General features: G+C 36.6%; 1 pseudogene; it reads left to right on the top strand.

Moving 5' to 3' along the window:
• Positions 1-2,210: 2,210 nt before the first annotated feature.
• On the top strand, positions 2,211-2,329 carry LOC120618634 (uncharacterized; annotated as a pseudogene).
• Positions 2,330-12,577: the final 10,248 nt, after the last annotated feature.

Here is a 12,577-nt window from a genome sequence, read left to right as displayed (position 1 = left end):
TTATCTGTAAAATGAAGATAATAGTATTATTCATCTCAAAAGGTGTCTTGAGGACTTAATGAGATGTGTTTATAATGAAATCACTTAGAATAAAATAAGAACTTCTTAGCACTATGTTAAGTTTTAGCATTGTCTCTCACCAATTTCATCTTTCCCACTCTCTCCCTCAGTGGCTTCATACCAGCCACATTTCCTCCAGGTTCTGCAGTGTACCACACCTTCTCTGCCTCAGGACCTCAGTACATGCTAGATCCTTGTCTGAAATGCTCTAACACCTCAAGTCACCTACTAATGACTCATTTCTGCATTTCAACCCAAATGCCTTTTTTTCTGATCCCAAAGTGTAAATCAGATCCATTCACTTTGCTGTCTTCTTTTCTAGCTGCCTATTGTTTTCATATACAGAACTTGTCATAATCTCTCATTCCATACTCTGCTGTATTTGTATATTTATATTCCTGAATAGACAGTAGCTCAAGGAAGGTAAGGCTCATATCTTTTTGGTTCATCACCATAAATTTAGTTCAGCACAAAGCTTGGCATACAAGATGCACTTTAAATATTTAGCATTTAAAGAATAAATGAATGGAAATATGACTTTGCATACAAAGCATTAACACTGTGTTTGGCTCTTAGTGTCTTTTAAATACCAATTTTACCTTCTCAAAAAGCAAGTATCAGATTTAGGTCATGGGAAGTCAGAAAAATTTTCTTTGTTGACATTGGAGACGAATTTTGAAGTCAACTTCTTATCCCCCATATTTCTGGCTTTGCAGAACTGAGGTTTTCAGGCTATATCAGTATGTTTTATGGCAATTCAGAAAAATTATAGGGAAAAATGATGAGTCACTTCACTTTTGAAATTATTTGGTATAGTTTCTTCTGAAGTGCTCAGGGCATTGCCTCACATTACCTCTTTGAGGTAGGTAGCAGGAAAGATGATTATTTCTGTTTCAGAGGTAGAGAATTATGTAACAGAAATCAAAAGTTAAGTCAGGCAATGTGATAGAACTGAAAGAGATGAAGGTCTAAAAGGCAGAAGGCAACAAAGCAAACTTAAAATGTATGGGTCAAGAAGACTATTACTGAATTCTTAGCAGCTTGCATGTTTGGCAGCCATAGACTACATGCTGGAGTTGATCCACCCAAAGAGGGTATGCAGAAAAGGGAGTGGTCCCCATGCTAGTAGTCTGGACTCCCCAAGTGAAACTCACTAGAGCCTCATTAGGAATCAGGATGTCTCCACCTTGATGGGCCTTGGCCTTGATCCTGCAGACTGAAATGACCTCTAGCAGGTCAAAATATGACTCTGATAAAGTCACAAGTGTTGCAAAGTGCTCATCGTTTTAACTTAAGAACAATATTTTTTCAGAAAATACTAAAGAGTTCAGATTTGAATGGCTCTTTATGGAGTTTTGTAGGAGACCATCATCCTACCATATACTCCAATACTTCAACTTTTCTAATCTAAGCTCATTTAAAGAACTAAAAATAACCAAGATGATGAAGTATTTAACATCTGTTTTACTTAAAATGAGTAGAAGGCAGAAGGATTAATCTTTTTTGGGAAACTCACCAAAGTTTACAACAAGAATAAAGATTTCTGATTTTTGTTCAAAAAAAAAAATTTTTTTTTTTTTAATTCTTCCTTGGTCTCTGGCCCCTACACCAACAATTCTCAGAAAAGATGTCAACCGACACTATGAATCCAGAGTACTCAGTTTTCTTGTCTCAGCTTTGGCTGGCATGTCCCAGCCCATCTGAATCACTGGATTTTGTGTCATTCTATAAATGAATACTGTTGTTTTCTCCTGCCTGACATGCCAGTCTTGCAGATTGAGGCTATGACTCCTTTGAGTCAACATTTATTTAGTGTTTATAATACAGAGCAAAATCTAAACTAAGCTCTGAAAATGCAAAGACAGCAAAGCAAGATCACCTCCTATGAGGAACTCTAATCTACTGAATAGCGAGAAATGTCAACAATGCTTTGCAATGTGATAAGTACTCCATTGCTGTCACACTTTTCTTGGAAGCCCAGGAGAGAGAAAGGCCATTAATTCACTCATTTATGGAACACCTACTTAAAAAGCTTTGCCCTGTGGCTGAGGAAGATAAGCTCTGAAAAAAGTTTCTTTTACTCCAAGAACTCTGCTTGCTCCTTTGGGAGGCAAACCTATACATAAATAACCCAAATAATATGTAATGAAATCTACGGCCATGCCACCCTGAACACGACCAATCTCGTCAGATCTCGGAAGCTAAGCAGAGTCAGGCCTGGTTAGTATTTGGATGGGAGACCACCTAGGAATACCAGGTGCTGTAGGTGCTAAAAAAATAAATTAAAAAAAAAATATATGTATTTAATGAAATCTGTTATAGAGTCTTTAAAGTAACTGGAAAAGGACTTTGTTTTTAGGAGGACATCTATTTCAAGCATTATGGCAAACTAGAAATCTTGAAACCCTCCCACACCTAAAAATCCTTAGTGAAATATTTTTATGTTAAAAAAATACATTGCTGAGCTGGAAACAAAGTAAAGAAAATCCCAAGGCTGAAAAGTAAAGCAAAATTACAAATTCATAAAGGTAAGCCAGTGGTGAAAATCAGCTGTTTTGTAAAATCACCCACTGTTTCCCCATGACTTAGGTATTGGTTTGTCACTAAACATAGGTCATGAAGAAAGACTAAGACTGTAGCAGAAAGGATACCAGATTTGAGACAAAAAAGCCTAGATACCCCAAATTACAGTTAGTGAAACGGTAAAGTAGAAAAATTTCTTCCTTGATCTTGACTTTGGGTGAAAGGGAAAGTTTTCCTCTGGGTAGCCACTGCAAGTATTTGGTGCCCAAATTCATGCTACTTTTGTGTTTGAGATACCTTAAGCTGAGAATTTATTATAAAGTGACCTCATGTTGGCACTGTCCCAAAATGCTTGGGAGAAGTAAATATAAATCCTCTCTGGAAGAATGCACCTTTAAAATCTATGCCTCAAAATTCCTACAGATGAAGTTTATGGAACATATGTTTGTGATAACAAAATTGTGAAATTCAGGGAAAGAAGCAACAAAAAACATGAGGCAGTTAAAAATATAAACAAAAAATGAAACACTAGAGAGACATAAAACAGCCAGACCAATAGATATTAGACATTGTAATTATTGAATTAGTACAGTTAATGTGTTTAAAACAGTAAAAAAGAATATTTGAAGTATGAGTTTAGAACAAGAGATTTAAAAACATAAATTGGTATATTTGAAAATAAAATGGAAATTGTATAAATAAAAATAAAATAAATGAAATGAAAAATACAATGAATTTGTTAAACAACATATTAAAGAAAGCCAAAGAGAGAATTAGTAAACAGAAAGATATACAAAGAAATCCAGAATGTAGCAAGAGAAATGAAGAGATAAAATATTATAAAAGAGAAATTAAGAAACATGAAAAGATGCAGTGAGACAGTGTAACGGATATCTAATTGAACTTCCAGAAGAAAAGCAGAGATAATGTAGTCAGACATATTTGAAGTGATAAGTTCTGAGAATTATCAATAAATAAAAGAACTATGGATCCTGAGAAGGAGAAAGTCCAAAAAGTTCAAAGCAAGTTAAATAGAAAGGAACCCACATTAGGACATTTTGTAGCTAAACTTCTGAATACCAAAAACAAACAAAAACTCTTAAAAATAGCCACAGAGAAAAAGTAAAACAGTTTACCTATGAAAAAAATAACATTAAGATTTAACATCTCAAAAACAACAGCGTTATCAAAAAGAAAGATCTTTAAAGTGCTGAGAAAATACTTGTCAACCCAGTGTTGTGTACTCAGGTACTCAGCAAAATGATCTTTCAAGCTTGAGAATAACATGAAAGTTTTTCAGACAAACTCTGAGAAATTTTTTAAATCCATAATACACCCTAATTATGCAAGAAGGGCAAACGAACAAGAACAGTTTGTATAAACAATAGCAATACTGTGTAATTTTGTGGGTATAATAGTGGTATAATCAACATATTATAGTAATTAGGCTTTCTTTGATTAAATACAGATGTTAAAATATTTTTAGGCTAATATAAGAATTTATAATTCCAAATTAGTTGTGGGTTGATGTGTGGATAAACAAGGGAAAAAAATCCAAACGTCTACCATTAAAACAATGGATAAATGTGCTATATTCATATAATGGAATAGTATGCAGCAATAACAATGAAGGAAACAGCCGTACAAAATTGCAAATGTTATAATATTGAACTAAGGGAAGAATACACAAAAGAATACATCTAAAATGGCATCATTTATATAAAGTACAAAAAAGGTGTGAAATAAACCATATGGTGAACAGTTAACTGACTATAGAGCAAATCTCAACAAATAATCAGTTGCATATAGCCCCTGTTTCCTAACCACACTTCAATTAAACTAGGAATCAGTAATATGAATATGTTTTTAAAACTCCCATACATTTGACAAATTTTAAAGAGGTGAGATTTGTATTTGAGAAGATGAGTAAGAAAGTCAACAGGAATATGTAGTAGTGATAGTCAACATTACGGAGGGCTTACTCGCTGCCAGACACAGTTCCAAGTGCTTTATCTGTATTATCTTATTTATTCCTCCAACAATCTTATGAATTAAGTCCTTTTATTAGCATTGTTTCACCGTTAAGGAAACCAAATAACTTGCTTGAAGTCACACAATTGGTAAGGGGTGGAGATGGGATCCAAAGTCAGGCCATCTGACTCCAGAGATTGTTCTTAACCACTTTGCAATGTTGGCCAGGATTAGCAAAGTTGGAGAAATAGGGAGATACAAGGCTGTTTGGGAAACATGTTTACAGGTACAGATGGACTGTGAGGGATGTTGGTGATAAATATGAAAAAGTATCTGATAGTGGAAAGAGAAAAATTTGAATGATAAATTGGATTTACTCTGTGTGTACTAGAGAAACACCAAAGGTTATTCAGCAGAGAAATGACATAATGAAATCTGTATTTTTAGGAAGATCTGTCTGTTATTATGGAGGAGAAACATTTGGAGGGCGAGTTAGCAAGATCTTTTAGCAGAAATTGAAAAGGACCTGTGCCAGGGAAGTTTGGATAAAAGTATAAGAAGAAGGAGCATTTCTGCAGAAAAATTGATTTTTGATACACAATTAGATGTTAAGAATGATTCCAAATCTCCAAACCTCTGCAGCTGGGAGGTTTGTCATGCTATGAACCAAGATAAGAAATGAAAATGAAGGAATAAATTATGTGGGAAAGGGTGAGGCCTTGGTTGGACATGCTGACTTTAAGGTATGACGAAATAGAAATACTTAGAGGTGTATTGCCAATGCTGAAAATGTGGGCTGCACTCAAGCAAAAGCAGCGAAAAAGGAAGAGCTAGAGTCGTAGGCTTGGGCATCATCCTACATGGTGGTGATGCATCATGGACAGCTTCTGAGAGAAATTTCTTTAGCACAGCATGCCCGAATTCTAGATGCTAAAGGTTAGAGGAGAGAGGAGACGGAGAAGTACAAACATTCAGTGTCTGCTAATCTTTTAAGAAGTTAGGTAGCAAAGAGAAAGTGAAGGAGAAAATGCTAAACTAGAGGAAAATGGTGTCAAATTGGTAATAACTGCTGACATTTATTAAGAGCTTTACATAGATTATTTAAATTAACTCTCATAACTCAGAGGTGGGTACTTTTGTTATTTACATTTCATAGATGGGAGATGTTGAGGCAAACAGAGATTAAGATCACACAGCTAAGTGGTCAAGTCAGGATTTACAGGTAGGCAGTCTGACTGGAATATACTTTTTTAAATATAATACTAAAACACATCAGTATTCTCAGCGGTAGGCGAGATTTCAGCAGGCTTGTTGCATGAAGGGAGTGGAATGAGGAGAGGGATTGAGAAGAAAGAGGGCCAGGTATAGTGGAAAATAGAAGGTGCTGGGATTAACCAAAAGGAGAGGTGGGGAAGGAGAAAATGTTCTCCTTTGGGAATAGAGAAAAAGAAGGGGTGATGGAACTACTTTGAGGTGTGGGTGGCAGGAAATCACAGGGGTTCATTTGGGTGATTTGGTACTGTAGTTTCGTCGTGGAGACCATCTGTTGAGGTGAAGGGAGACCAGAGTAGCTTTGTGGCACTAAGCAGTAGCTCTTATTTGAAACAGCTGGGGACCATAGAGGCTGAAACAGTGGCAGTGCAGTGGAGTAGCACATTACTTGGGGTTAGCGTCTAATGTCAGCACGTAAAGTAAAAATCACATGTAATCAAAGTTACTTTTGAAAAATCCCTTAAGTCTCCTATAAAGTACAGTACGTATGGTTTTGTGTGTATGTACTGTCTTGTCTCTCAGTCTGACAGAGCCAGCTTTTCCTCTAGCAATGAAACAGATGGCAATTTTTTTTTCTTTTTTTCGGTTGAGCGTTAGAAGAATGAGTTGGCTTGCATTGGGCTCTTTGTATGAAAAATCTATATACATCGAGACTCCACTGTGCAGGATGGTATTACAAATACAGCCTATGTAGACACACTAAGCTGTGAATATTGTGTGAAGGTGGACAATTTTACCAAAATTTTCAGTCTCAATTTCTTTTTCTATAAAAACGACTGATATGGGTCATAGATTAGATGCTCGGTTACTAGTAGAAAATAAGAAAACATAAAACTAGTAAAACCAACTGATATGGACAAGCAAATGAGGATGAACCAAGGACCCAGATGAGAATGGGGAGCTTAAAGCAGTTATCCATTAGGCCTTTGTTAGGGGTGCTCACGATATGGAACCTAAGAAAGCATGTAGTCGATTCACTCAGAACTGAGGATCAATGTTAATAATCTATAGAGGTAGCATAAGGTCAAGAGTAATGGCACATAGGGACCTGATAGGAAAAAGTGTTTAAAATAGTTGCCTTAGGAGACTGCATTGGGTGATCACAGAGGAATGGAAAGAGTTAATACACTGAAATTAAGGAAGAATCAACGAATAAAAGTCATGCTGGTTTTTAAGAGCAAAATCTGTTGGGATGAGGGAAGAAAGGCAGTAAAGTATGAAAGGTAATGATGTAAGAGAGGAAAGATTTTTTTCTACTCCTCAGGTTCTGTGACTGGAGCCTACATATTAGACTGACAAAAGACTGATTAACAAGAAAAAAAGAAGCACACAAATTTTATTTGATATTCATATTTTTATGAGCATAAGGAGGCTTCAAAGGAAAAAGTGAAAATCCTAAAGAAGCAGTTTGACCCAGGGCTTACATACTACTTAACGAAGAACGATAAGTTTTGGAGAAATGACAAAGCTAGGGCCAGTAAATGGTGAGAAAGTGAATAGGAAATATATAGGGGAAACTAATGGTAGATAAGGGTTATTTTACTAAGGTTTGTTTGTACAGACTCATTTTGGCATTGACTCCTCATCTCAAGTGATAAGAATGTTCTCTCCTTCTGATATAGAGAAAGCACCTTTTTCACTGAAAATTTATGCCCTGCTTTTAGTTAGAATGGGGGAAGCCAGAGACCCATGCTGCATCTGCTATTTCTCAATTGCCTTCAGCACAAAATAATTAATGTGCTAAAGTGGTATATTTTGGGGTGGTATTTTGTGATCCTCTTCAGTGGAATTCAGAGACAGCACCTGGAGCTCATCCTTACTGATTTGGAGCTCTTCCTTCCACAGTGAGAGCTTTCAACAGAACACTTCCTCTCTATACTCAAATTTGAATAATGTGTCATAGCACATTTCTTTAAGCAGCCATGAGAGCCTCGTTATTTTTAAGGATGACAGCACTGTATGTTGTTAAGATTACGGGTCTGGAACCATGCTAAGTTCAAATATTGGTTCTTTCATTGATGAGCTGTGTGCCTTTGGTCAATGAAACCAACTTCTTCGTTCCTTGGTTTTCCCATCCATAGAAAGAGAGTAAAAGCGGTTTTTCAGAGGCTTAGATAAGTAACGTACTTGGAACTGTGATGAGTCCTTGGGAAGGGCTTGAAAAGTGAGCTGCTGCTGTTATTAAAACGGAAAAGAAGTTCATTTAATGATGGGCACTAAAATTTTTCTAGGCTGTTTCTACTTTGTCTAGTTTGCTTTTAATCAATGCTGCATACCTTTGAGTTTGTTGTCTAGGGTTAAAAGGGCCATCTGTGGCTGTGGAGCATACTGTGCTCTGCTAAGGGAATGTGGTAGGGGGCAGGCAGCGAGGGGAAAGACGAAGGGTTTTGTCTGTGACAGTAACTTCAGAAGCACTGTGACTGGCATAACTGAGAAATATTACTACCTGCAAGAGCTCTTCCTTAGCCACCACAGAGACAGATCTCCTTACCCATTTTTTTTTCCTAGAGACATTTTCATACTTTTACTGAAAACCTATGTATCCCCCTCTCCAGGATTGCCTTTACAGGGAGACCTATACAATCACCTCTATTGTTCGTTTTTTTGCCATAATTTTAACTTTTTAAAAATCTGTGTAGTTCGCAACCTAATGACTGTTTCTGTAACATCCATCACTCTGACAGAGATAATAACACCCAAGCAGAACAAAGAATGAATAATTTAGCAGGAAAAATTAGGATCCCAGTATAAGCTTCTTCAAAGAGATTCTCTGAATTAAAGGTGAGGTAATCTGTTTGGTGTACAATAAATTAACCTTCTTTGTGTGTGTGTGTTCAGAGCTCCTTGGAGGATTGTTCGCATCTTATATGAATGGAGTTGAAACAATTAGGCGTTATCTATGTATCTAAAGTGCAAGATACTCTTATTTTCTAAAAAGTCCTTTGAACAGTTATTGCAACAACTTGTCTAGCCTAAATGTCTAACCTATGTCCCCGCCTAGGCTTTAAAAATGTCTTTCACAGTACAGGACCAGAAGCTATAGGGTTCTCTGAAGCCATATTATCTGTAATTCTTATTGATTGGAAAATCAACCTGCTTTGATTCCTTCCACAAGGTTCTGAAACTGACTCTGATGAGATGCCAGCACTGTGCGCTCTTAATCTTAGGGTGGAGCAGAAGCCAGTTTTGTGACGCCTTTTTCTTCCACACTGACAGTGTTTGCAAGTGTTTGCTAATGGAAAATAGGACGGGAGAAGCCATTAAAAGATATTGGTATTGCCAAGCTCCAGAGGGGTTAGAGAAAACGTGGCGGCCTCAGTGAAATGCGAGTTTAAACACAGAAGAAAGATGAATTAGTTTAATAAACCATTATAATTTTTGACTTTAGAATTTCTCCTTGAATTAGAAATCAGTAGAGAAGTAGCCAGGTAGTGGTAGTAAAGAGTTTAAAGAAGAAAATATTTTTGGTTCCAGTATCTCTTTTAAAATGATGCCTTGAAATAAGGAATGGATATTTGGGTTTGCAGCTGGAAGATCAAAAGTCCAATGGAGAAGAGGTTCTTTTTTACTATAAACATATGAATTAATTATGATGAAAAAATGGAACCAGGAGAAACCTTACAGCTGGAAAAGGAAATAAAAGAAGAAAAAAGTTTTTAATTAATTTACTTATATAAATACACTTGCGTGTACATACACATGGTTAAATATGCAACCATCTAGTTTCTGAAAATCATCACCTCAGGTATAGAAGTGATACTGATTCAACAATTGAAAAAATAATCAGCATTCATATTTTTACATTGGGTTGAATTGATATAGAACTCGTGCTTAAGCAGGAGTCTTCTTAACAGATTTTAATATGAAAGATTTCCTTACCCCTATTTGTACCCCACATCTGATATAGTTTCAAAAGTGAAATTAAATAAAATGTCACTAGAGTTCTTATGTGACAAAGCTTCAGAACTACAAAGAGAGCTAGCAGCCACAGAGGGACCTCAAACCAGCAGGAGGTTAACCCTGTGGTAAATGGTTCTTCTTCACTGCTCTGAAGTTTTTCTTCAAAAATTCTCATCCATCTATCTATCTATCTATCTATCTATCTATCTATCTATCTATCTATCATCTATCTATCGTCTATCTATCTATCTATCATCATCATCATCACCATCATCATCATCATCATCTATCATTTATCTTGATCACAGTACAATGTACAAAGACATGGAACTTTCATTTCTACAATCTTTGCTCTTTTTCTTTTTTTCTTCCAAATTAGACTTTCAGCATTTATAACCCAGAATACTGACTCTGGTCAATGTGGTGGTGGGTTAGTTCTCTCATAATTACTGGCTATTCCAGAGGGCTGGGGTCAGAGGCTTGATTAAATAAATTACAGCTTTGAGTCCCCTCCAATAAACCATGTCAGGCTTTGGGCAACCCAAAACAATGCTCCCTGTTTTAACTCATAATGGGCAGTTGAATTTAGTAAATGACCTAATCACTGCAGCATAAACATTTATGGGAGAATTTTTCCAATTAAGGTAGAGGCTTGTTTAGATGCTATCAGTTTAGAGAAGGCTTTTCCAAAAAGAAAATTACTGTTGAAAGACATCAGGAAATGGTTAAACTCAAGAAGGCTAAAAGGTCAGTGAGTCTGCAATGCGCAAAGCCTGAGTTCTTATTACTCCTGTCTATGTGCATTAAATCTTCTCTCTTACCCCTTTAAAAGGGGGATCAAAAATGGTCCTTTGTACCTAGAAAAAAGAGGTTGGTGCATTCATATAAAAATATTTATGTTGAGAAATAAAAATGTGGGCAATGTCTCAACCAGATTTGGTGTTATCCCAACTTTTATAACAGGCTGGACATAAATCTGTACATGGGTCTTTGCTGGGTTGAGAGTATGGAGGCTGGTGCCAGTAATGGTATTGAATGATTTCCGTAGTAGGTGCTGTCAGCATAGACTTCAAGGATTCCTGTGGCACACACCCTGGAAAGAGTTGTAAACATGAGACTTGTAAGTCATCTTACCAAGAAAGAGCTGTATAAAATCTGAAATGTGGATTACAGGTAGAAAATCTCCCAGAGGAGAAGAATATGTGATCTCAGTGGGAATTCATTAATCTACCAAGCAGGGTACATGTGTGTCTGCCATATAGTATTTTACTCTAAAGGAAAACATAAAAAAAGAAAAAGAGAAAGTATGGAAAAACAATCCCTATAGAATGTGAACACAAAATACCTTTGTCTGAAAATAAACTTAATATGTTTATAGCAGAAGAAACATAGGAGACTATACTAGATCATGCCATTAGAGCTGAGAAGATTTTAGAAGCATTGCCATCTGATTTTTATTCTTCTTGGAAAATGGAAAAGTATTAAAAATTGAAGTTATTTAGCAACAATTTCAGCAGTTAGCTATGATGTAAAACACAGCATAAACCACATAAGATGGGAAGGCTAACTTGGGTCTGCTTAAGCCAAAAGTTTGAACAGCCCTTTCCAAGTCACATCTGTGGAAAAACCAGAAGAAAGTGAGGCACCTGAAAAAATACTCATAAAGAGAGGCATTTATCATTTCATAATTAATGATCTAGATTGGAAGGCAATCTACTCTGAGTCCCTATCCAATCCCTACCTCTGCCCTTATCCTCAGTGTAAGTATGTTGAGTATTTTTAAAAAATGCCTCTAAGCTCAACCTCAGCAATGACTTTGACCTTTGTCTTAACTGCTGTTTTCCTCCTAGGACCGGGGATTAATCAAACTGGTGCTTGGAATAGGACGGGTGACAGAGCCCGAGGAGTCCTTGGATCATCCCTTCAAACAAGAAAGTGCACACCTGAAGGTATGTGGAGCATGGTTTTGAGGGAAAGCCACTCTGAAACAGCCACTTTACCAGGCCGACTCAGGTTCTGCATAGACATCCCTGGGGCCTGGAAGAATGTAGGGTAGTTATGTTCAAAACATTTGCCCCACTTGGAGTTGGCTTTGGTCAAGAACATGGACGTAAAAATTTTCTAATAGTTGTTCTTGCCCTTGTTACACCCTCCTTTTAAAATAACATGTGTCTTAGATTTCCCCTTTCGTTTTAATCTTTGACTTAATGATATTAGTTGCTTCAGTATGGATTATTTTTTCTCAAGAGGGAAGCTAAAGCACTCATCTATGAACAGAAGTTGTCTTAACTTGGGATTGAAGACCTGTTATACACTATGATGGGGAAGGGAGCCAGTTGTACGAATCTAAGCAGATTCTTATTCTATTCAAACTCGTATTTGATTATGTAAAAGCATATTTGTAGTTAGAGAACTCGTTTCTACTTAAGGGACCTTAATATAATATGAAAGACAGCAGTCAGCTCACATCTCTATTATTACCTTTTCTCTGAAATGTCAGTTGGCCTAGATTTTGGGGAGGACACACATTTTATGCAGTGTTTGGCTCATGAGAGCTAGCAACGGGGAAACAAACGCACTTGAAAGACTCTCTTTCCAGATTAGATCACTAATACATGTAGAGATTGGAGATTTGGGAAGATTTGATTTGGTTTTCTGGTTTCCCATCTACAAATGTCTGAGAAACCAACAAGTCATGTCGATAATTGCTTTAGGAAAGTGCTACATAAACATAATAGGTTGAAGACTTATTCCTAACTAAGAAAAGGAAATTGACCCTCCTTTTACACTGTGTTAGGTCTGTTTAAAGAAACCATCACAGACAACTTTAAGAGCTTTGGCAAGAGTGCTA

Source organism: Pteropus medius, unplaced genomic scaffold (assembly GCF_902729225.1).
Source record: "Pteropus medius unplaced genomic scaffold, Ma_sr-lr_union100, whole genome shotgun sequence".
NCBI lineage: Eukaryota > Metazoa > Chordata > Mammalia > Chiroptera > Pteropodidae > Pteropus > Pteropus medius.
The sequence above is the reverse complement of the archived record's forward strand: the minus strand, read 5'-3'. Positions and strand labels throughout refer to the sequence as shown.